Source organism: Eriocheir sinensis, chromosome 27, assembly GCF_024679095.1.
Source record: "Eriocheir sinensis breed Jianghai 21 chromosome 27, ASM2467909v1, whole genome shotgun sequence".
In the NCBI taxonomy this organism is placed as follows: domain Eukaryota; kingdom Metazoa; phylum Arthropoda; class Malacostraca; order Decapoda; family Varunidae; genus Eriocheir; species Eriocheir sinensis.
The window spans coordinates 7,076,121-7,100,273 of NC_066535.1; the positions used below are offsets into that span (position 1 = coordinate 7,076,121).

General features: G+C 45.6%; 1 long non-coding RNA gene and 1 pseudogene across 1 annotated transcript in view; one reads left to right on the forward strand and one right to left on the reverse strand.

The window, feature by feature from the left end:
* Window positions 1-2,082, forward strand: part of LOC127004279 (acyl-CoA dehydrogenase family member 11-like) — a 19,733-nt pseudogene extending 17,651 nt beyond the window's left edge.
* Window positions 2,083-8,874: 6,792 nt separating this feature from the next.
* The window catches only part of LOC127004053 (uncharacterized), a 101,480-nt gene continuing 86,201 nt past the window's right edge, over window positions 8,875-24,153 (reverse strand). The window contains exon 3 of the long non-coding RNA XR_007757598.1: window positions 8,875-9,118. This is a non-coding gene — a long non-coding RNA (uncharacterized LOC127004053). The remainder of the gene's footprint in view (window positions 9,119-24,153) is intronic.

The following is a 24,153-nucleotide window of genomic DNA, read 5'->3' on the forward strand; positions in this document are numbered from 1 at the left end:
AATTGCCCAGTATGGGAAATAGTTTTCATTATCAGTAATATGCAGGCAGCAATGATGAATACCACCAATCGTAATTGATTTTATTTCTAATGGTTAATAATGTCTGACAGCTTTTTGTTATACTTTTCTATGTGGAGGGCAGCACCAGGGCTATTAATAAATATAATCAGTAACCTTATCAATTAACAAAACTATGGTCTGCAGCAGTGTTAATAACTGGAAACTCAAAATCGACAATAATTTATTGAATTCATCACTATTACCTATATATTTTGATACTGACAACTATATCCAATGCTCAGACTATCATACATTATCCACAAAATCAGACACCCAAAGATTGCTACAGCACATCAATGCAAACTCTAGACTTGAGATCCACGACTACAGTAACTGATAATGATGCACTGAGCACTAATTGGTGACCAAAGGTCACAATACTGGCCAGGATCCCTTTAGAAGAAGGAGGAGGAGGAGGAGGAGGAGCGAGGAAACAAGCGAAAGAAGAAAAAATGAGGGGAAGAGAGAAGAAGATAGAAAAGGAGAGGAAGAAGGGGAAAAAAAGAGAAGAAGAAGAGGGGAAGACTGATTAAGCAGAATTTGTATATTTTGCAACTTTTGACCACAGTGTATATATAAAAGATTGATTAATACCTTGCTACAGGTTCTGCCAATTTGGGAAGGGACAACAAACATAATGTCCCTGGATTTCCTACGAGCTGTGACAAAAGCAACGGTGAAGCCCTGACTGTCTTACATGAAGATATTCATGGTAAATATATTTCATTTTGCATCTTCTTTAGCATAAGAGATACTGGTATGTCTCAGATAAGTGCTACTTTATTAATAAAAATGATCGCAAATTTTTAGTGCTTGTCGGCTGTAGCTTTCTCATTCCAGAGTAACTGAATGGCTCTCTTCTATGTCTCCGTAGTTCCTAGAAAATTACCACCCAGCCCTCTTTGCAGTGTCAACCACTGCATGCCTCCCCATCCTCGGCCCGCTGCACACCGACTTTCTACTCACGCCAACCCTATACTGTCCAAACCCCTTATGCAACAGTTAGCCAGCATCTCTATTCTTTCATTCCCTTCACTGGTAAACTCTGGAACAGTCTTCCTTCGTCTATATTTCCTCCTGCCTGTGACTTGACCTCTTTCAAGAAGAGTGTATCAAGACACCTCTCCACCCAAAATTGACCTCTCTTCTGGCTACTTTACATTTATTTTTTATGGGAGCGGCAAGTAGCGGTTTTTTTTTTTTTTTTTTAGTCCCCTTTTTGTTGACCTTGAGCCGTGTTCGATGTAAAAAAAAAAAAAAAAAAAATCATGGGAAAAAACATCTTTATTCTTCCACTATTCATGCTCTTCTATTCTTAATGTACAATTCATCAAGCACAAATAGACTTGCATATTAATGTATGAGCACTACTATTTCTTTTTCAAAATGGTGATGCAAATTACAGTTGGAGCAAGATATTAATCCCACTTGTGGTATTTTAGGTCGCCTGAGCAGGCAAGGCAAAGCAAAGGACCCAGCGATTGAGCAGGCAAGGCAAGCAAAGGACCCCAGTTTTTAGACAGGCAGAAATAAATAAGGACTAGCGATTTAGAGACTCGTGCCATAAGGTGATGTAAGTCTTAGGCAGTCTCACAAAGTTCCTCCAGAATCACCTCACCTTGTTCAGGTGGCTGCACGTGACATTGCCAACACTATTGCTCATATCTATATTGGTAAGTCAAATTCTTACTCCTTCCTGCTGCTATGATTTTAACTAATTATTAAGAGGCCAACACCCCAGCCTTGCTGTAGAAAGTGGGAGAAAAAAGATAGTTCTGTTGTATTACTCTTTTCTAATGAAACTTTTATGTTTCAACACAGGTAGCCTTCTCATTGACCATGCAGCTTGGGAGAAGAGTGCCTCCAGTCTTCAGGCAGCCAAAATGTGGTGCCAACAACCTCTTGACTTCCTCGCACTAGATCAATACATGGTTGACAACAGCACACTAGCTATGGAAGGTTATAACGGTAGTGAAGTCTATGGTCCTATGTTTTAAGGCAAGGTGAAGTTGGGAGCATACAGTATAGTTAAAGTGGTAGCGATGTTCATCACAGTTGCTGGCCCTCTGAGTCTATGGTGGGAAACCCATTAACCCAACACAGGGCCAGTGTAACATCTGGGTTACCACTGTTTACCTTCCCTAGATTTCCCAAGGTACCCTTTTATCAACCATCTTGAAAGGAAGGATGAACAGCTAGGTGGGCTGCATGCTGACTGTCCAAGCTGGAATTTCAATCCAGGCTCACAGATGTGTAGTTAGGGACACTAACCGCTGCACCGTGGAGGCGTATGCTTTAGTTCATATTGCAGTTGTAGAACTTTAATCTTTTAACCAGTAACTATTACTTTCTGCAGTTATCATGTATCTACAGTATGCTCTGTGTAGTAAGAGGTGATTACTAGGGATGTAGCTCCAGTGATACTGGAGGGTGAGGGTAAAGACTGTTCCCATTCAACTAATTTAGACTAGAATGCCAATACTGAAAATGCTCAAATTTCCCTATTGATGCCATCTTATCCAAGAAAATAAAGTTGCCAATTACCCAAGAAATATTAAGTCAGGTGCAAAGGCTTCATGCTTAAACTAAAGTTTATGGCAGCTGTATAGAATTAGTGTTAATTTGTTACATTAATTTGTAATCAGCCATATATTTTTTATGAAATACAATTTTATATGAAGTTTAGTGTAAGGAATATTTTCCTGAGGTGACAATACTAAGGATGAAATACTTGTGCAAAAAAATGAAATAATTGCAAAATTAGTTCCTAAATCCATGAAAGATATATTTTACATATAGTTTTATAAATCAGATTAATAGACTTGGAGCTGTGTCCAATAAATGTGTGATCAACAAGCAACCAGTTTTACTTGCAATTTGACCGAGCACGATCCGCTTTCTGGACAGGTTTGGGAAATCCGAAATCAAATCAGTTTTCATTTAGATTTATGATTATGAATAAAATTTGTCATTCACAATAGTTCGATCACATGCTGACTCTCGATAGCCAGCAATATCCCTTTACCTTTTGCTACATATTCACAGGTGTTTGATACAGCCAAGACCTCACATCACATCCACACATGCCTGGAGGTGGGACACAACCCTGTTTGACATCCAGTATCCATTCACTGGTGGGTTTATACAGGCATGAATGAATAAAAGGCTGTCCATTCATCTCCACTCTCCCTGAAATCGAACCTGGGACGTCTATTGTGTAAGGCAAGGTGCTAAATGCTGCATTACGTGCAAATGCGTGTGTGTATCTACCTAGTTGTTGTATACAGGATTTGAGCTATGCTCTTCATATCTGATTTTATCCAACTTTACTTTAAATTCATGGATGTTCTGAACTAATTATCTCCACAGACTTTTCCAAGTGTCAATGTTTCTGCTGAAGAAGCCAAACTAGTATACTTCCTTTTTGCATCTCGTTTTCTTCAATTTATGTTCATGATCCCTTGTCCTTCCACTATCCCTCACGTGCAAGTCTTCGGTTTATATATTCCACGTCTATTATGAGTTGGAATATCAAAACTGGGGCTTCTCTGATCAGTCTTATTTTTGTATACTGTCCTATAGCTCCTTACAGCCTCAGAACCCACCCTGGAAGGGGTGCTTCTAGCATTATGTTTTAGCTTGGTGGGAAGACCTGAGGGTGTACTTTTCCAATTTCCCATAAAAGGACTATGGTTTACAGGTCAGAGACCCTCTGTGTGTGCCGAGAGCATTGTGACTGCACACATTACACATACCTTCTCTACTTCTCATGGTAAAAAGCCCTCGTTCAACCATGCTTGTTCTTTATCAATCAGAGAGGCAGCTCGCAATAGAACTTGAGCCTTCCAACTTGTAAAGTACACTGTATATTTGTCAAACTTTCTCTGAAATTTCCACTTTGGACAAAACAGGGCATATTCCTTCCACTCATCCCCTCCCTGAGTTTACTGTGCCTGATACAAAAATCCTTGGTAATCATGTCTTCTATACCCTTTCTGGCCTGAATCCTAAGATGGCTTATGGACATAATGGAGTTCCAATTGTCTTATAAAACTGCAACTCGTGCTTACATCCTGCCTGGTCTTACACTTTCTGCCTTTGCCTTTCAACATGTCCTGCTGGAAATATGCTTGTATACCACTGCCAAGTAAAATAACTGTTCTAACCCTTTAACTTCATTATCGTCTTATAGCTTTACTCTCTTGTCTTCCTAAGGCTTTTTGGGTATTAGTGTTCTGGCGAACACTAATTCCCTAACACCACCTCACTCCCCTTAGGACTGGCCCCCTCGAGCAGCGTTCCGCGTGGCAGTGGAGGCCAGTACTCGTTAGCCCAGTACTTGTTAGTCACAACTTTCCCGGCGCGGGCTGTTTGGCGGGTTGGTCACTTGGTCCGCTGGTCATGCTCGCCGCTCAGGGCAGGTTCCCGGCCAGGCAGGGTCTCACTTTCGCTAGGATTACGCACAGAAGCCACGCTAACAGGGTATGTTCGCCCGTTTGTACGCCTTTAACAATTACTACTACACCAGGAAAAAAACATGCATCCAAATTGGAATCGTACGCACGAATTGGCAAACAACCCCTACGCAGTTACGACACCTTGATGTGAACCACTACACTGTTTTAACAACCGTTACGAATTTCACGCACTGGAATGCATTTTTACCGTAACGTCGCTACAATGATTAAAATATTGACACTAACGAATATTCCAGCTGACGTGATGCAAATTTGTTAGCCAGGTGCGGCACAGGGTTTGTTCTGTGCCTTGAGCCGCGGGAATCAAGACGGACAGAGTCGTGCACAGCAATAGACGGTGTCGTGCACGGACTGGAAGGTGCGTGTTGGGCTTAAATCAGCCTAACATTACCTTTGAATTATCGTGTGAGTGTGAGCTTCAGCCAGTGTGTGTGGCTGCTCGGCGCTGCTGTTCCTTTATTCAGGAAGGGCCTTCGTGTAGCCAAGAGCCAGCTAAATATACTACACCTCCTCGGTGTTTAGCCTTACCCTTCGCCTGGCCGGCGGGCTCATATTCACTTTTAAGCATGTATGATTTTTTTGTTTCAGTGTTTCGGACGACCAGTTGGCCAGCGCGGCCAGAGCGGCGGGCGGCTGGCCAGCCCAGAACCGGTGCCGCCATACCTGCCGCACAACTTTCACTCACCACCAGTTAGTTACCAGTCAGTATATTTTCTAATTCCACGATTCGTTCTGTTCTTGCAAGTCTTACTAGTTATACTGGTGAGATGATGATGACCAGAGCTCATTGTTAACAGTCATCATTCAAGTTCAGAGAATCGTCACTGCCTTCGCTGCAAGCACTTGAAAGATGACTGAACTCAGGTCACACGAGAAGCCTACCAGCAAGAGCAGGGTTGATGGCCTCCGCTGAGGTGCCTTGTCGCCCGCAAGGCATCAACTTTCTCACGAGGCATCCGTGTTGCCGAGTGGCTCAACAAGCTCCTGAACGCCAAAAATGCATTTTTTGAGGACGATTGCTTGTAGTACAAGCCTCATTACGGCAAGCAGTCCACGAGTGCCACCAATGACTACGATGATAAAGTCGACCACTTTCGGACCGTCTTGCACTCACAATGTTGGGTTTGCAAACTGCTGCAGAAAATTAAACCCTGACAATTCAGGGCCCACTTCTAGTCCTTTCCCAATCTTTTATCTTTATTATGCCTATTGATAAAAATAATCATTGCTTCAACCCTAAAACAACCACCTATTAATCTAACAATTTATTATTTTTAGTTATTTGAAACTGGCAATTGAAAATCTTTTAAACATCAGTGAGAGAGAGGGGGGCAGGAGGAGGGAGGTTAATTCATGTTTTCTGACCTCAGCTGATGTTTGGCAGACACTGGAGGTAAGGTAAAGTTGTAGGGCATATACTATAACTGCGCGTGGCCTCAGTGCTCATCTCCATCACATTAGCCCTGGAGACTCCTGCCAACAGCTACGGCCCAGGCACTCGACGACTCCATGCGTCCACAGCAACCACAAAGGCCCTGGAGGCGGCACAGCAGACTAGAAACATGTTCGTCTTTATACTGTAGCAACAACATGATTGTATAAACATTCATTTATCTTAAGTTGCCAAATACCTATATAGTTTTACTAAACATTAGAATATTAAGACATGTAAACAACCGGCCACCAATATTTGAGACTGATGCATTCATGTGTGTGTGTGTGTGTGTGTGTGTGTGTGTGTGTTCATTCAAGCCATTAATCACACGCAGACAAAACCCGTAGGAATTTACTTCGTCATAAATTGTCAGAATCCCAAACAATATCACAATTACTTCTACTACAACTGCTACTACTGCTAATGATAATTACAATAATCGAATCATCGTTTGTATCAACACCACTCGAATAAAATAAAATCCATCATGAAGCTTCGGGTATCCTGGTCAAGGCCACAGACTACACGAGGTAACCCGCGCCGAGAGCAGCTAACCATCACTACAACTATCACTGAACCATCGACTCCCCGGCTCGCGGCGCTTCACGGTGTTCAGGCACTTGCTAATGACTTGCTAATTTGTGTTATGGTGGACCGTATTCAAGTGTGAAAGGTTATGGGAACGACTCCACCGCTTCCTCCTTTCAGAAATCTAACCATATCTAAAATACGCTAAATTGTGAGTTATCTTTAATTGCTCAACACTGTCTAAAATACTCTGAACTAACAGTCGTTGAACACTTTAAAAATATATTCTAGACATGTGCCTGATGTTATGCCTACTGCTCGGTGTGAGGACGTCTGATCGAGGATGTTACGCAAAGAGGGTTGCCTAACACTGTCAAAACATATAATTGTACTTAAACCGCAAATTCTTTAATAGTATGCTGTTCGAGAGACGTAGTGTGATTGATGATACTTGATTTCCTGTAAGCTGTGCCGTTTCTCTTGGTCGTTGAACTTGTAAATGACATAATAATGGCGTGGAGCGAACTCTGGAAACAGGAGATTGAGCGCTTATGTATGGCATGGGCTTGGAAAAACTAGTTTAAATATATTTTACAAACAGGGTCAACCTCCCCCCCCCCCGCCCTCCCCCCCGCCCCACGCACACACCAACACGCTGAAAGTATATCAAATCCACTTCAGTTTGAATACGAGGCAAACTTGAAACTAGCCCGCTGAAAGGAAACATTAAGGAAGGAAGGGCGAGACGAAGAGTTTGGTTGAGGGAAGAGGGATAAAGAGGATAGAGAGGAGGAAAGGAAGGGTGATTTATACAGCAAGAGGGAGTGAAAGAGAAACAAGGAGGAAGGAAAATGAGGCGCGACAGAGAGCGGGGGCCAGGGAGGGATAGCTAGAAAGATTGATAGATGAAAAGGGTGGAAGGAGAGAGGAAGGGGGAGGGGTGAGAGGAAGGAATGGAGGGAAGCGGAAGTGTTGCGCCATGAGGGCGGAAGTAAGTACACAACCAGCCCGACCAGACGCCTTCAGGGAGGCTCGGGTTGTTGCTCCGCCTCGGCGTCACTTTCCTTAACAATCCCTCACGCCCCCACTCCGCTGTGGCTGCGGCTTTATTTTTAGCAATATGATGGAAGCAGCTGGACAAGGACAGGCGTTGCAGTATTCCTGGACGCAAAGGATCTTGGCTACAGCTGGGTGCGTGTGACCGGTGGGGCCTTATGACCTGCCATCACATGGACTTCCACAAAATCGCCCGTCAGGGTTCGCAGAATTACAGGACATGGCTCAGAGTACTCTGCGTTGTTTCGAGGCGAACGTCATCAGGGTCTCAGAGATGCAGCGATGCGTATGGCGCGCGGGGAATCGATTTCATGGTTATCTACTAAATCTCTGGGTCCGGGGATTCAGTTCATCACTATGGTGTTTGGTATTTTGTTTGTCAGCACGATGGCCGGCTGGCTCATGTTTGAGGCAAGGCCTCATTATATCGAGGTCAAGTTGTTACACACGAAACGGGTACTGACGGAGTTGCCCGACGCCACGCACAAATACATATTTTACGAACCTACCTAGCTATTGAGAAACAAACAAATGTATCAGCATAAAAATAGAACCAATGCAAATTATGAATAATTAAATTATAAATACAAGGAAATCAGAGTTTAGAGGTGCCTCCTGACACAACCACATCACTCACTGTAAATGCGTAAAGAGCAGCAACATTTCTGCCGTCCTGCTTGCTCATTCGTTTTAGGGCAACATCTGCTGACGGTCTGTGTGGCTGCTGATGGAACACGTGGAGAACCCACTTCAATTTCATGTCTATACAGGAAATGTCTGAAGGACGTGACTTTCACTGTGAAGACGCGGCAGAGTTGAAGGAGGAGGAGGAGGCGGAGGAGGACGAAGGAGGGGGAGGCAGGCAGGGCAGGTACGTAGGGAAAGTTAAGTAAGGGGGAGGGGAGGATGAACCTGCACTGAAGTGAGAGCGAAAACAGAGAGAGTAATGTGCGTGGAGCGTTTTAGGATGGAGCATTTAGTACGTAGTCAAGGGTGGAAAGTAGGACTTGGTCGCGTTGGGGGGCTGGAGGGGGGTCTTATGCTCCCAGCTATGGTGGAACTTATTTTCACTTACCAGCTTTCGCTTTCAGTGGGTTAGATGTCTGCACGGGCGGGGCAGGGTGAGGAGGATATGGGGTGTGGCGATGAGCCTGAGACGTGCACGTAAAGGCCAGGAGGAGAGGGAGGCAGCACTGGCGAGACACGGATGTGGGGCACTGCAGGCGATGCGTGGAGCAGCGAGGCGGCGAGTGGCGGAGCAGCGGTTTGGGGCTTCATGGAGCTTCCCTCACAGGCTTGTTTTGGGCCATTGCAGACAATACCAAAGCGTCGTCTCACATGTCTCCTGGCACGGCTGCTGCACTTGTTCTTACTGCCTAGAGGGACGAGGAAGGAGAAAGGAAGGGGCTGCAGGAGTGGGTCATCTTGTGGAGCTGGAGAGACGATCTGCCGAGTCACGTGTGAGGTTCGCCCACTTTCCCGAGAGGAACATGTTCAGCAGAGCCCCGCCGAGGGTACGGGTGGAATGGCTAGAGATGAATATCTATTCCAATGACACAACCTGCAACATCAAAAAACACATAACTCCTAATTATTGCAACTAGGAAAAAGGGTGCGAGTAAGAATGACTGGAGGAGGATATCTACTCCAATGCAACAAATAAGTACATAAAACCAATTTATTGCAGCTCTGGAAACGTCACTTTCTATATGATTCAGGCAAATTAAATTTATATTGCGAAAACGAGAGAGAATCATTCAGGTGCATAGGCGAGGTGGTGGTGGTGGCGGAGGCGGCGGCGGCGGGGCCCTGCACACAACACTGTATTTAGAAAGCAGCGGTCCCGCGGCGGCAGCACTGTGGCGTGGGAGCGGGAGAAGCACTACGTCACATGTGCCAGAAGCCGCGCCACGTTCTATTATTCACCTTCACTCTCTTTACGGTTCCGTTGGCCAAGCCGCGTTGAGCCACGTTACCTAAGCAACAGGTGGTGGAAGGTTACGCTCATTCTCCGCTGCCCGACACTTGCACTCCAGCGAGCCGTGGCTGGCCGAGGAGCTGCACACCCAGCACTCCCTCCACCACCTCACCCACCACAAACACAAAGAAATAAATAGATTCATAAACAAAACAGAGAATTAAGGAAAAACAGACGCTGCAGTGGTTGATAAAAGAACGTTCTCTCCCAGGTTTTGATTTCTTTATATGTTGTTCCTGAGTGAAGGTTGTCTAGGAATACGTTTCTATAAACTTTGAGGCTCAGTTAATCATAGTTTATGACCATGAGCCACGAGTCGCCGTCGCCGCCGGCCAAAGACTGGCCACGCCTCCGTCACCTCGACACAGTGAGGCGACGAGGCCCCCGCCGCCCCGAGGGGACTGCCATGGAAAGCAGAGTTTGGGGGTCACCACATTAATCAAAAACACCAAATGAAAATATGTTTTCTCCTCGATTTATTACTGCGTCAAATTACATCATTGTCAGCAGTTCTGTCTAGCTACTGACGCAATGGTTACGACAAGGAATAACCTGTACAGTGCTGACACTTAGAGGGTCTGGTCATTTGGCTCACACATGAAATCATCGCCGTAAACTCCATTAATCACCGCCCGAGTCTGGTTGTGCTATTGCAGGCGCGGCTGCTGACACACTTCAGAGACAATCGTTTGCTACAGGAATGTTTACTGAAAAGTCGCCTGATCCGGCAAACATTACACCAGCATGACGCAACGGGACTTTGGTGAGAGATCACATTTCAGTCCGTACAATGCAGATGACGCAGTGCAGCATCCGGGAGCCTCACGACTGACCAGTAACAAAGATGAACGAGGGTGACATCATCGTCGTCGTCATGCTCTTGCACCCGATTGGTCGAACAAGAGATGACGCCACCGCCGCTCCGCCAATCACGGCTCCCTCTGAGGTTTTCTCGAAGGTGTTGACGGAATTGCGCAACGCCCGGCCGCTGCACGGAGCTTGTTCGCCATAATGACACACTACTAAGCCCCCTTTCACTGGAATATTTGGCGGCTGTCATATATAAATTTTCACTTATTTATCAGAGCAACCCACCGGGGAGTCATGTGCAGCTCCCTCTACTCTCACGACCTTTCCAAGATTTCCTGATCTGCGGGAATTGTGTAGCAGAGTTGCGTGTATATCGAGGTCATTGAAGGTGAGATTCCTTGTATGTTACTCGACCGAGGCTCAGCGGTAACCCAGTGACACAGTCTTGGAGGAAGCTCATGCCGCTGAAATTTAGGTCAGTCGGTGCAAGGAAATACTGCGGCTGAGGATGTGACTTGCTGAAGGGGTGTGGCAAAGGGGGGGCCTGCCTACGGGTGCTGAGGCCTTACTCACAGAGCTGGAGGCCTGGCAGAGGCTCTGGAGGCTGGCTTGTGGTTAAGATTTGAAAGAAACGCCATTTGTGGTCTCTGATAGTCCTGTGAGGATGAGGTGAGGCCTGGAGGCATTGATGGAGCTGGGAAATTAATATGTAACGGAGGCAATGTCTGTTAACGGTTAAGAAGAGAGACCGAGGGCTGTACAGAAAATACAAAATAAACGCTCTTTACTTGCTGCCCCGAGAATGAAAACAAAAGATGAAAAAAGAGTTTCAACATGAATTAACTTGGATAATACTCAAATGATGAAGCACACACACACATATTATTATTATTATTATTATTATTAGTAGTAGTAGTAGTAGTAGCAGTAATAGAAGCAGTAGTAGTTGCAGCAATAGTAGTAGCAGCACCAGCAGCAGCAGTAGTAGTAGTAGTAGTGGTAGTAGTAGTAGTAGCAGCAGCAGCAGCAGTAGTAGTAGTAGTAGTAGTAGTAGTAGTAGTAGTAGTAGCAGTAGTAGTAGTAGTAGTAGTAGCAGCAGCAGAAGCGGCAGTAGTAGTAGTAGTGGTAGTAGTTCAAACCAGCCAGTGTCAGTTCCAGTTGTCAGTGTTGCTGCTGTTGCAGTAGTTGTTGCCAGTTTGCTGTTGTTGCCTGCTGTTGTTTTAAAACCCAGGGTGATGGCTTTATCTGTTATATGTAACGCAAAAGTTAGGTTATGGTCCGGGGCAGGGGCGGGCAGGGTCCAGGGAAGTCCATTGTTTTTATGTATGTGACCTGGAGGGGCGGGCGGCGCGCTGCTGGGACGGGGGCTGCATGCGGCGGCGAGGGTGGTGCGTGATGGTAATATGTGGTGGTGGCGTGTGGTGGTGGTGTGTGGTGGTGGTGGTGGTGATTTGCAAGTGCCTAAGGGATTACGATTTATATCTACAGAGGTAGCAACAACAATAACTACTACTACTACTGCCACTACTACTACTACTACTACTACGACTACTACTACTACGACTACTACCCCTCCTCCCCTCCCATCACGACCACATTCACCACCAAGAACGGAACAGACGTGGTGAAGAAAGACCAGAAACAAGAAACTTCGACGCAGTGGCCACCTCGGGGTCTGGAAGGGAGCCAAACTTACTCCTGTCTATTTACTTTTTTTTCGGACAGCATTCTATAATTTTCCTTTGGTCAAACATCGTGGTGTCTCTGCCTATGACCGAAGGGCGTAATATATCTCTTTACATGGTTATGGAAATGTTGTGAAAGGTCTTTGTCCTTCTCTTCCTCCTTCCCTTGTTTTCTTTTTTTTTCTTTTTTTTTATTTAAACATACATATATATTTACAGGCCCAAAGGTGCACTGCCGTGAAATGCCTATTCAAAGGGCAAAGTCTATTTAAAAGAAGAAAAAGAATATCTAAAGATAAAAAAACCCCATACATTATAGAATTATAAATATTCCCACCTCTTGTCCTCTCCTCTCTTCTTCGTCATTCCTGTGTTGAGTAAAAGAAGGAAGGAAGGAAGGGAGGAAGGAAGAAGGAGTCAGGGGGCGTGAACAGTGAAGGTTTACGGAAGTTTAGAAGGAGTAAATGAATAAATAAGAACAGGAGAAGAGAAAGAAAGGAAGGGAAGAAGGAAGGAAGGAAGGAATGGACCGACCGCATTTCGAGTGATGTAAGGAAAGAAATAGCGAATAAAAAAAATTAAAGAAAATAAAGAAACGAGGCTGAAAGAACAGAAAATCACGGAGTCAAGGATGTAAGGCAAACAAACAAGCACAAAAAAAGCAACAACAATAGGAGTGGTACGGCATAACAAGTCATTCAGAGCGCAGCAGATGCTTCAAGTTGCTTCAAACACACATACACACACACACACACACACACACACACACACACACACACACGCACAACACCCCACCCACCCCTCTCAACAAACAAATAAACACCCCTTTCACCCCTCCCATACACACGAGACATCAAACACACACACATACACACATACACGCACAGGTCATAACTTGGACATCAGTGTGACTTCCTCGACTCCGTTCGCAAGCTTCCCTTTCAGACCCGCCAGCTCGGAAAGGCAGATTTAGTGAGATTCTGGGGCAGCTTCCACGTCCGCCTCGCATTATCCAGCTCGGGTAGGAAAAATGAGAGACACCTTAAAAGACGCTTCTCCAATTGTACCCAGACAAAGACGGCTGATGAGAAGATGAAAACAAGACAATGAAGAAAATATTATCGCGGTGCAAAAATTGGGGTGGTGGTGGGGAGGGAAGGAGGCTGTTGCTTTGGGTATGACTGGGTGTGGGCGTGGCTGTGGGTGTGGGCGTGGCTGTGACTACGGTTGTGGGTGTGGTTCCGGATGTGACTCATTTCTTTGCCTTTTTTTTCTCCTATCTCCTTTTAACCTTTATCCTCTCCCTTCATCTTCCTTCTTCATTAACCTTCCCCTCTCTCTCTCTCTCCTATTATCCCTCCTTCTATCTGCGTTGTTCATACACTTCCTGCTTTCTTTCTGTCTTTCTTGCTTTCCTCTCTTTTCTGTTCTCCCTTGTCTCCTCTTAACCTCTGTCCCTTTCCCTCTATCTTCCCTGTTCATATACTTCCTGCTCTCTTTCTCCTCCCCTTCTTTTTATTTCTTTAGGACTGTTGGGGTGCAGGAGGGAGAAGCGTCGGGGTTCGAAGTGGGAGGTGGTGCTTGGTGTGTTTGGACGAAGGGTGTGTGAGGTGGGTAAGGTGTTAAGTATAAATAAACATCTAGTTCTCGTTATATGTCTGGTTAGATTCAGGCAAGACTTCGCATTTGCCAAACACGCGTATAATGGGAATTCGATAAACTCCCATTATTGTGCTAAAAAGTGGCGGTCAGCTGAAGGAAAAGGGTGTGTGGGGATGCAGGGAGAGCCAGCCAGCCTGCCAGAAACGCCCCCACCCAACACCCCCCCACTCCACCAGTCAGCCTGCCAGCCACGCCCCCACCCAACACCCCCCCACCCCACCAGTCAGCCTGCCAGCCACGCCCCCACCCCACCAGTCAGCCTGCCAGCCACGCCCCCCCAACACCCCCCCACCCCACCAGTCAGCCAACCAGCCAGCCAGCCAACCAAGCAACCAGCCGGCTAGCCAACCAAGCAACCAGCCGGCTAGCCAACCACGTGGAGGTGGTTATAAGTGACGGAGGCTTGAACGTCACTCCATATTGAGGTCAAAGGCGGTAATACCATGATTGCACTTGTCTCTTCTCTTCCCCCCCCTCCTCTTCCTCCTCCGTCTCCGTCTCCGCCTCCGCCTCCTTCTCATTCTCCCACCCTTCCTCCTCTTCCTATTTCTACTCCTGCTATTTCTATTGCTACTACTAATGATAACAGTAGTAATAATTCTCCTACCGCTGCTGCTCCTACGGTCACTGGCTACTGTGTGTGCATCAGCGTTACGCAACAAGACGAAACAGTGAATGGTGGGGAGGAACATGAGAATTTCGAGGAGGGAAAAATATTGACGGCGACACCCACACGGAAATTGCAGGAGATAGTAATACCAGGATACCCGCCTCCTACTTCTCCTACACAGCCCTCCCCCTCCCCACCCTCTTCCCTCTTAGCTCTCATCACACACGGCCTCACCTCAACACACTGTCCTCCCATTTGCCTCTCAGCTTCCCATCACGCACACCGGCTCAATTTTCTCACTCCTACACATCCCACTTTCGTCTCAGTCTCCCACCACACACTCCCCTACACATCCCACATCGATATCTGTCCCTTACCACACACATCAGCACAGTACCCTCCCTTCTACACCTCCCATTCCTATATTAGCTCTCCCCCACCACATACTCTCCCCTCACTCCCCTCTCAACCGCCTACCACACATACCATCACAGTGCCCTCCCCTACTCCGTTCTCAGCTCCCCAGTACACATATACCCTCACCCCACACACACTACCCTCACCCCACACACACTACCCTCACCCCTTCACCTCCTACTTCCCTCTTAGCCCCCCACCACACACCAGTTTAAGGCCCTCACACATCCCACTCCCTCTTGCAGCCCCCACCAAAGACACCCCTCCCTCCTTCACCTACATACCCCGCCCCCCCCCGCCCACATCCCACACCCGCTCCCTGCCCCGTCTCATCTCCATAACGTTTTCACTTTCCATAAACGTCTTACACAAGAGCTCCGAATCAACAGAAAGAAAAGGGAGAAGAGAAGAGAAGAGAAAGTTGGTGTTTCGAGCAATATTTTTCTTTTAACACTTTTTCTGGTCATTCTCGCGCTGCTCATAAGTGTATTAGAATTTTACGGTGTGTGTTTTATTATTATTTTTTTTTAGGTTTCGTAAAAAATAAATAGCAGTGAGATAAGTAAATTAGCATCACTCTTAAGTCTGTGTACCTACGCTGAATGACTTTTGTTATTATATATTCTCTCTCTCTCTCATCTTTATCCACGTACTTTCTCTCCTGCCTTACACTCTCACCCTCCCTTCCTTCTTTTACTCTTTCTCCCTTTTCTCTCTTCCCTCCCTTACCCCTTTCTTCTTTTCCCTCCCTTCTTTTTTACTCTTCCTCCCTTTACTTCCTTCCTTTATCGCTTCCTCCCTTGCCTCCCTCTTTTCCCTCCCTCTCTGCTTTCATTCCCTTATATCCTTCCCTCTCTTCTTCCTTCTCCCTTTCTTACCCTATCTCTCTTTCCAATCGTCCCTATTCCTCCTACCTTGCTAGTTCTTCATCTTTCTTCCTGCTTCTCTTCCTCTCCTTCCTTCCTTACCCTCCCTCCCTCTCCCTCCTCCCTTCCTCCCTTTCCTATACCCTCCCTGAGTCTCCCCAAAAGGCTTTAAATCACTGACATCCCCGTGTTGACCGAGGCCCGTAGCTCCGTGACGTCTCCGCGCGGTGAAGGGACGGGGCGGGCCATGGGCGGACACGGTCAACAGAAGCGGCTACCCGGGCTGTAAATAATGACTGTTCCGCCCTTTATTTCTCTCCCTCTCTCTTCCCTTTCTTTCGGTGTTCCCTCAAAAATTTCCTTCTTATATATAACGAGTAGCGGGTTTTTTTTTAATTATTGTTACCTTTTTTTGTGCCCTTGAGCTGTCTCCTTTGCTGTATAAAAGAGAACGTGTCTATATTTCCTTCTTTCTCTTTCCTCTCTTTCGATATTCCTTCCTTCCTTTCCTATATATATAAAATGTGTCTCCCTTTATCTCCCTCTTTCTTCCCTCCCTTTTGGCATTCCTTCTTTCCTTTCTATATATAAAAAAATGTCTCTTTTTATCTCCCTCTTTCTTCCCTCCCTTTCGGCATTCCTTCCTTCCCTTCCTATATATAAAAAATGTGTCTCTTTTTATCTCCCTCTTTCTTCCCTCCCTTTTGGTATTCCTTCCTTCCCTTCCTATATATAAAAAATGTGTCTCTTTTTATCTCCCTCTTTCTTCCCTCCCTTTCGGCATTCCTTCCTTCCCTTCCTATATATAAAAAATGTGTCTCTTTTTATCTCTCTCTTTCTTCCCTCCCTTTCGGCATTCCTTCCTTCCCTTCCTGCCCTCTCTTTCTCCCTTCCTTCCCTCTCTTCTCTCCCTTCCATCCCTCTCTCCTCTCCCTTCCATCCCTCTCTTCTCTCCCTTCCTTCCGTATTGTCTCTCTCCCTTCCTTCTCTCTTTTCCTGCTCTCCCTTCTCTAGCTTAATATCTTCCATCCATCCTTCCCTTCCTCCTCTCTCTTCTCTCCTTCCCTTCCCTCGCTTGCCTTCTTCCTTCCTTCGCTTTCTTCTCTCTTCTTTTTTTCCTTTCTTTTATATTCTTCTTTCCTACATTTCCTTATCTTGCTTAATTTCTTTCACCCTCATTCCCTTCATTTTCCTCTCTTTCTTCCTTTTTTCTCTTTCCTAGCTTCCCATCTTCCATTTCTCTCTTCCCATTCTTCAGCTGCAGTAGTCGAGGGAAGGGAAGGGAGGGAAAGGGATGGGAAGGGAGGCGAGTGATAGGCAGTTTTACCTTTACGATCTTTGGGGGTTTTGTGTGAAGTGACGAAGCATGAGAATGATTGGGATTTCTTCATTTTTATTTTTTTTAGTAAGGGGAATTTGTTTGGTTTTTATGGCTCGTTAATCACGTTTTATATGTCTACGTGGGCATGCGTTTTATTATTTTTTTTTTTCGTGTTTGTGTGTGGATTTGGATATGATTTTTTTGTTTGTTTTTTCCTCCTTCTGCTGCTGCTGTGTTGATTCTTCATTGTCTTTATCGTCTTTATTATCATTACCTTGTTTTCTCCTCTTTCATTTTTTTTTTTTTTTGTATTTCTACTTTTTATTCTTCTTTTATAGCTTTTTTTTTCTTTTTTCCATTTCCCTCTCTATTCCTTTCTCTTCCTCTTTCTTGCTCATCTTCTTCATCCTCATCTTCATCTTGTTCGTGTTCTTCTCGTTCTTTTTCTAGTTCTTATTGTTCTTCCTCTTCCTCTTCCTTTTTTTTTCTCCGTCTTCCCTTTCCTCTTCCTTTTCCTCTCTATTTCTAGTTCCATTTCCATCTTCATTTTTATCTACATCTCCAGATTCATCTTTTTCTTCATTTTTATCTTCCTCTTTCTCTTCCTCTTTCTCTTCATCTCAATCTCCATCTTTATCTTCCTCTAACTCATCTTCCTACATTGATCGAGTTTCTCCCGTCTCACAAGAACCAGTCACTCCTTCCAGAAACTAACACTCCCCCACACACCAAATTGTCACTCTGTACCACCGTCTCAAACCACATTTCCTGTCTTTCAGCCTCCAACCTCCTTTCTCTGTCTACCTCGCTCAATCTCTCTTTCTCTGTGTAGTCTCCGGTTTCTCTATCGACCATGCTTCTCGTCAGCCTAACCAGCCTTTTCCCACTTTCATTAAATATCGGTTGGCCTGCGTAAACATAATTTTTTCACTTTCCTTCTATTCCTTAACATGTATGCTTCCTATTACCACCAGTCTGCCTTTCTCTCATCAATTCTTACATTCAAGCTATTATAATATCTCTTTGCCGTTTCTTCCTCCTGTCGTTTTTGTTCATCTTTTCCTCCTAACCTACGTCACCATTGTGTTTTTCGTTCTTCTTTTTTTCTATTTTCTTATTAACCTCCCATCTTATAGCCATGGGTCCCTTTTCCTTTCGATCTACCACCTCAGTACCACTTCGTTCTACACCCTTTTCAGTTTGTCTTTCCCTCCTAACTTGCACTTTGCCTTAATCGTGTTTTCTTGTTAATTTCTCTCTTTTTAACTAACCTCCCGTCTTCTAACCACCTGTCCCTTTTCCTTTCAATCTGCTACTTCTACACCGTTTCGATCTACCCTCTTTTAAGTTTATCTTTTCCTCCTAATCTGCATTTTGCCATCATTGTGTTTTTCGTTCATCTCTCTTCTCATTTTCTAACTATTCTCCCATCTTCAAATCATCCGTCCCTTTTCCATTCAACCTTCCAACTCTGTGGCTTTTCGCCCTATTCTCTTTTCAGTTTGTCTTTTCCTACTAATCTGAACTTTCTCATCATTGTGTTCTTCGTTAATTTCTTTTCTCATTTTCTAACTATTCTCCCATCTTCTAATCATCCGTCCCTTTTCCTTCCAACCTTCTAACTCTGTGGCTTTTTGTCCTATTCTCTTTTCAGTTTGTCTTTTCCTACTAATCTGAACTTTCTCATCATTGTGTTTTTCGTTCATCTCTCTTCTCATTTTCTAACTATTCTCCCATCTTCAAATCATCCTTCCCTTTTCCTTTCAACCGTCTAACTCTGTGGCTTTTTGTCCTATTCTCTTTTCAGTTTGTCTTTTCCTACTAATCTGAACTTTCTCATCATTGCGTTTTTCGTTCATCTCTCTTCTCATTTTCTAACTATTCTCCCATCTTCAAATCATCCGTCCCTTTTCCTTTCAACCATCCAACTCTGCGGCTTTTCGTCCTCTTTTCAGTTTGTCTTTTCCTATACTAATCTGAACTTTCTCATCATTGCGTTTTTCGTTCATTTCTCTTCTCTTTTTCTAACTAACCTCCCATCTTCAAACCATGCGTCCCTTTCTCTCTGTCTCCAGTCTGCTTATCCGCTCCCTGTTACTCACTTTTCCTACTTATCTGCACTTTTCCATCATTTTGTTTTCCGTTTATCTCTCATTTTCCAACTATCCTCCCATCTTGTAACTCTGCGTCCCTTTCTCTTTGTCTCCAGTTTACTATCCGCCCACTGTTTCTCTCTTTTCCTATCTGCCATCTCATCCATTACATTTTTTTTCCTTTTATCTCTCTTCTCTTTTCTATAACTATCTTCCCATCTTCTAACTATGCGTCCCTTTCTCTTTGTCTCCAGTCTACTATCCGCCCACTGTTACTCTGTTTTCCTACTTACCTACCATCTCTACCTCTTTATCTTAGCCTCTTTTCAGTCCATCTTGCAATCCTTCGTTTCTTTCACTACGACCAGCCTGCTAAACTCAAAGGTGTCATCGCGATTTTTTCCTTTTCTCGCTATTATAAAACTTGACGTAATACCTCTGCCTCTTCTCCTGTCTGTCTTCTAATCTTTCGTCTCTTTTCCGTTAATTTCTTTCTCCTCTTTCCTTCTTCACTTTCTTTGTCTCATTTTTCTTCACCCATAAGCTTACTGAACCCAAGTGCGTCATCAGGGTTCCTCTCGTCAGATCTTCCCACCAACATAATGCCTTTCCTCCCTCCCCCCCGTAGCTTACCCTCATTCCGGCCCTTTCAGCGCGGGTTCAGTCCGTCTCGCTGCTTCTAAATCAGGTCATCGCGACGAGGAAATTATGTCATCTCCGACCTAAATCTTTGGACGGTGAGTGATATCGTGTTTCTCAAGTACACGGAATTCTGGTTAACACGTTTCGACAAGAGGAGGAGGAGGAGGAGGAGGAGGAAGAGAGGGGGTGCAGTGGGAGGAGAAAAATGGCACCACACACACAAAAAAAGTCTATCTGACATCCTACCTTTGTGTGTGTGTGTGTGTGTGTGTGTGTGTGTGTGTGTTTTGTGCATACAACCGCTGTCTGTCACGCCAGTGCTCTTCAACAATAGACGATGAAGGGAGGGAGGAGGAGGAGGAGGAGGAGAAGGAGGAGAAGGAGGAGGACGAGGAGGAGGAGGAAGAGCGGTTAGTCCGAAATTTTTTAAGAGAAAAAAAAAGAAAGGTGAATCTCGTGAATGAAGGGTTCGGAAAAAAAATGACCAACACGGCGTGAATGTTTAATATCACTTTCCTTTCTGTCTGTCTCTGTCTGTCTGTCTGTATCTATCTACCCACCTGCCTACCTGCCTATCTGTCTATCCATATATATATTTATCTGATTTATCTTAAGTTCCCAATGAATGTGGGCAAGATTGGCGTCACTATTCCCTTACTCATTCCTCACCTAGAGTATGCAGTGCAGAATTGGTACAAAACATGGGTCTCTTAAGTCGAGCTGGGATGCAAATAATACGATTCTCTTTTCTTTCTATGGTCCAATCGTTAGCTTTAGTACACCTTTTGGAGCCTCTTGCCTGAACTAAGAGCTATGTGCCTCCCGTCGTCTGGTTTTTGGTATCGATTTGTAAAAAGTGGAGACACAAAACGTTGTAAGGGATCACGATCCGAGTTTTGAAGAACCCTGACGCAGCCTGCGGTGGTGCAAGGCACAAACACGTAGCGGCATGTATTAGAGACAGTAATGGAGGGTGGGAAAGCGGAAGTCAATCTGGGACGGAAATTCTTGGACTGACAGAGGAATTTTGTCGGTTGATGAAGCAGCCAATCACCGCCTCCTTAGACAATGACGTATTGTGTGACGTCACTTACGATTGTCAGGAACGTTATCAATGAGCAAGTCTCGGAAATTGTCTAATAACGATTTTTTTTACGTTTAGTTTCTCTTTATTGGACCAACACATTGCAAGTTTTTTCTATTGATCTTTTATTATCATTCTATTAAACCTTTGGCCTGTTTCCTTTTCCTAGATATTAAGTTACACTTCGGATATTAAGGTCTGAGCTTTCGTGCAAGAGTGGTCTGCTGAGGAACTGAGTGGCAGTTTATTGGTCTGTCGCAGCGCTGTGGCTTTGAGAGACAACGAGGAGGAAGGGGAGGAGGAAGGGGAGGAGGAGGAGGAGGAGGAGGAGGAGGAGGAGGTCGGATCCCAGCACGACGTCGGGCTCTCGCAAGACTGAGTAATGCCTAGACCAGTGCTTCTCATTCTGGACACAGATGAACCGTTCTCAATGACTACCAAGAACCCGACAACAAGACCCTGGACCCGCCCAGGAAGGGAGCAGAGCCCCCCCCTCCCTTCCCACCCACCCCACACAGCATCAAGACACCGCAAATCATACGACACACACACACATACACACACACACACACACACACACACACACACACACACACACACACACACACACACACACACACAACTTAATAAACTCAATTAATCCTCCTGCAGCGTGCGGCGGCGGCAACTAGACACCAACGCCTATCTCTTCATATAAAGGAAAACCCGTAAGACCGGCCTCCCAATCCAGCATCAGGGAACGTCCTCCATACTATACACGCACCGTAACGATATACAGTTCACTCTCCAAAGTCTCTACGGCGTGCGGCAGCGGCGTCTGGACAGCCACGCCCGCCTGTTCACATAAAGTGGTACAGGGAGGTGGTCTGGAGTGTGTGGTCTGTACACAGGACGCGGGCAGCACTTCACAGCCTGCCATCACCGTGCAAACACAGCGACCCGCCAGGACAAACAAGAGTGGCCAATGCTAGCACCCAACACGATCACAAGCATCGACAGAGAAAATATGCGGAATGGGAGGGCGTGGCCGCAGGAGAAGGGGATGCAGGGGAAGGAATTAGAGGAGGAAATAAGAAGCTGCAGGAAGTAGAAGAGGACTGCAAGAGGAAAGGGCTGTTGCATGGAGGAATGGGCGGTAGGAGAAGGGAGTGTGAAGAGAAGGGGTTGCAGGAGTGAATAAGAGGCTGCAGGAAGTGAAGCTGTGAGAAGAGGAAGAGGAAGAGGGTGAAGAAGAAACCGCATGAGGGAGAGACTGCAAGAAGAAGAAAGGGGCTGTGAAATGAGGAGGTTTGAGGAGGAAGGAAAGGCGCAATGGAGGGTCTAATTAATGAAGGGACTGACGGGATGAGAGAAGGATCGTGAGAAGGCGGGACTAAAGGAAAGGAAGCTGAAGACGGGGCTGTAGAGGGAAAGGGTGAAGGTGGAAGCGAATGAGGGGAGGAAGGGGAAGAAGGGGGCATAACACACATGCACGCTTCATCACCCTCACTCTCCAAATAGATCTTGAGTCATCACACACTTGAAGGTTGCAAAACACACCGATGACTAAGTACTCGTGGCTGGTTTGCATTGGACGCGAACTCTACATTGCTGACTAAGCCACTTCTCGAGACCCTTCAATCCGGAGACGAAGAAAAAGATCAGTCGAAAGAATTCTCCCGCCCAGGCAAGGCAAGCAGGGCGTCGAGTCACATTAGTAATCGATGGGAAATGTGTCGACGAGGTCAGTCCAGCCTCAGACACAACAGGGGGTGCTCTAGGGTGGATCTCAATAGACGGAGTTTCTCATCTATAGTTCCTTTTGTACGAACAGTGATTAGCGGGCTTTTTCGTTCTCATTTATTTTGGCCCTTGAGCTCTTCCTTTACTGTAAAAAAAAAAGGACAAAGATCTGCTCACCATTCAACACTTCTTCACATCAATAAGTGGAAGTAAAAAGGGAACACAAGGGAAGGATATTACGTGGTTTGACAAGAGAGGAAAGGAAAGAAAACAAAGAAGGAAGGAAGGGATGGTTTTTAATAAGTTGGAATGAAAAGGGAAAGGAAAGGGAGAGATATAAAGGAAACATATGAAAGGAAATGAGATAAATGTTAATAATAAGAGAGAATAAGAGGAAATACCAGCCAATGAGGGAAGGAATGAAAGGGAAAGGGAAGAAGAAAAAACAGACACGAAGAGAGAGAGAGAGAGAGAGAGAGAGAGAGAGAGAGAGAGAGAGAGAGAGAGAGAGAGAGAGAGAGAGAGAGAGAGAGAGAGAGAGAGAGAGAGAGAGAGAGAGAGAAACGCATCTTGCCACGCCTGAGAAGAGAGAAAGAAAAAAAGAGAGAAAAAAAAGAGACCCTCCATCGAAAACTGTTTAAAGTCCACCAATTATTCGCTTGCCTCATTCACACGCACAGAGCAGCGGGAGCCTTTCTTTCTTGTATCCACGGGGCGCCCCTCTCTCTCCTCGCTTCGCCTGCCACCCGACTCGTGACCCCCCGCGAACCAAAAGTCTCTTAGGCAGTCATGCGCGACCACTCCCATCGCTTCACCGAGTGTGTCCGCGGTCACGCATAGACTTTGGGCCAGTTTCACAGTTCCCCATGACGGGTTAGCAAGCTCCCAAACCAATACCAGATCCTTCGAAATTTTCTTGTATAGTGTCTGGTGTTTATATTTAAGTTCACAAATTTGATGAAACTATACAGGATAAGTCTTGTGTATTTAGTGTGGAATCGAAGACCTCACCATTTTGAATTGTATGGGATTCTGAAGTTTGGTTCGGGCTCTTACGAAGACACTGTGTTGGAGTGTGAAATCGGCTCTTCGACTTCACTCACCGACTTACTCGTAGCCCGCCCGCCCGTCACAGCCTCTTCCCTTCCATCCCTTCTGCTCGAGCTCTCTCCTCTTCGCTCCCTCTCCGCCTCGATGTTTCACTAGTCTGCTTCCCTTTCTTACCTTCTCTGTTTTATCGTCCTCCTCCTACGCTTTAGTTTTGTCCTCTTCTGTCGAGCTCTCCCCTCTCCGCACCCCCCTCCTGCTACTCCTCTCTTGTCTTCTTTCTCTGTTTCATTGTCCTTTTCTTCCTCCTCCAACGCCTTAGTTTTGCCCTCTTGTGTCTACTGCTACTCCTTCTAAGACGTCTTTTTCTTTCTATTATTTCTCCTCCGTTTCGTCTTCCTCCTCTCCGTTTCTTTTCCTTTTTCTACCGTTACACTCTCCTCCTTCTCCTCCTCCTCCTCCTCCTCCTCCTTCTCCTCCTCCTTCTTCCTCCTCCTTCTCCTCCTCCTCCTCCTCCTCCTCCTCCTCCTCCTCCTCCTCCTCCCTCTCAATATACTCCCCTCATACTCTACTACCACCAAAACCTACAAAACCTCCTCCTCCTCCTCCTCCTCCTCCTCCTCCTCCTCCTCCTCCTCCTCCTCCTCCTCCTCCTCCTC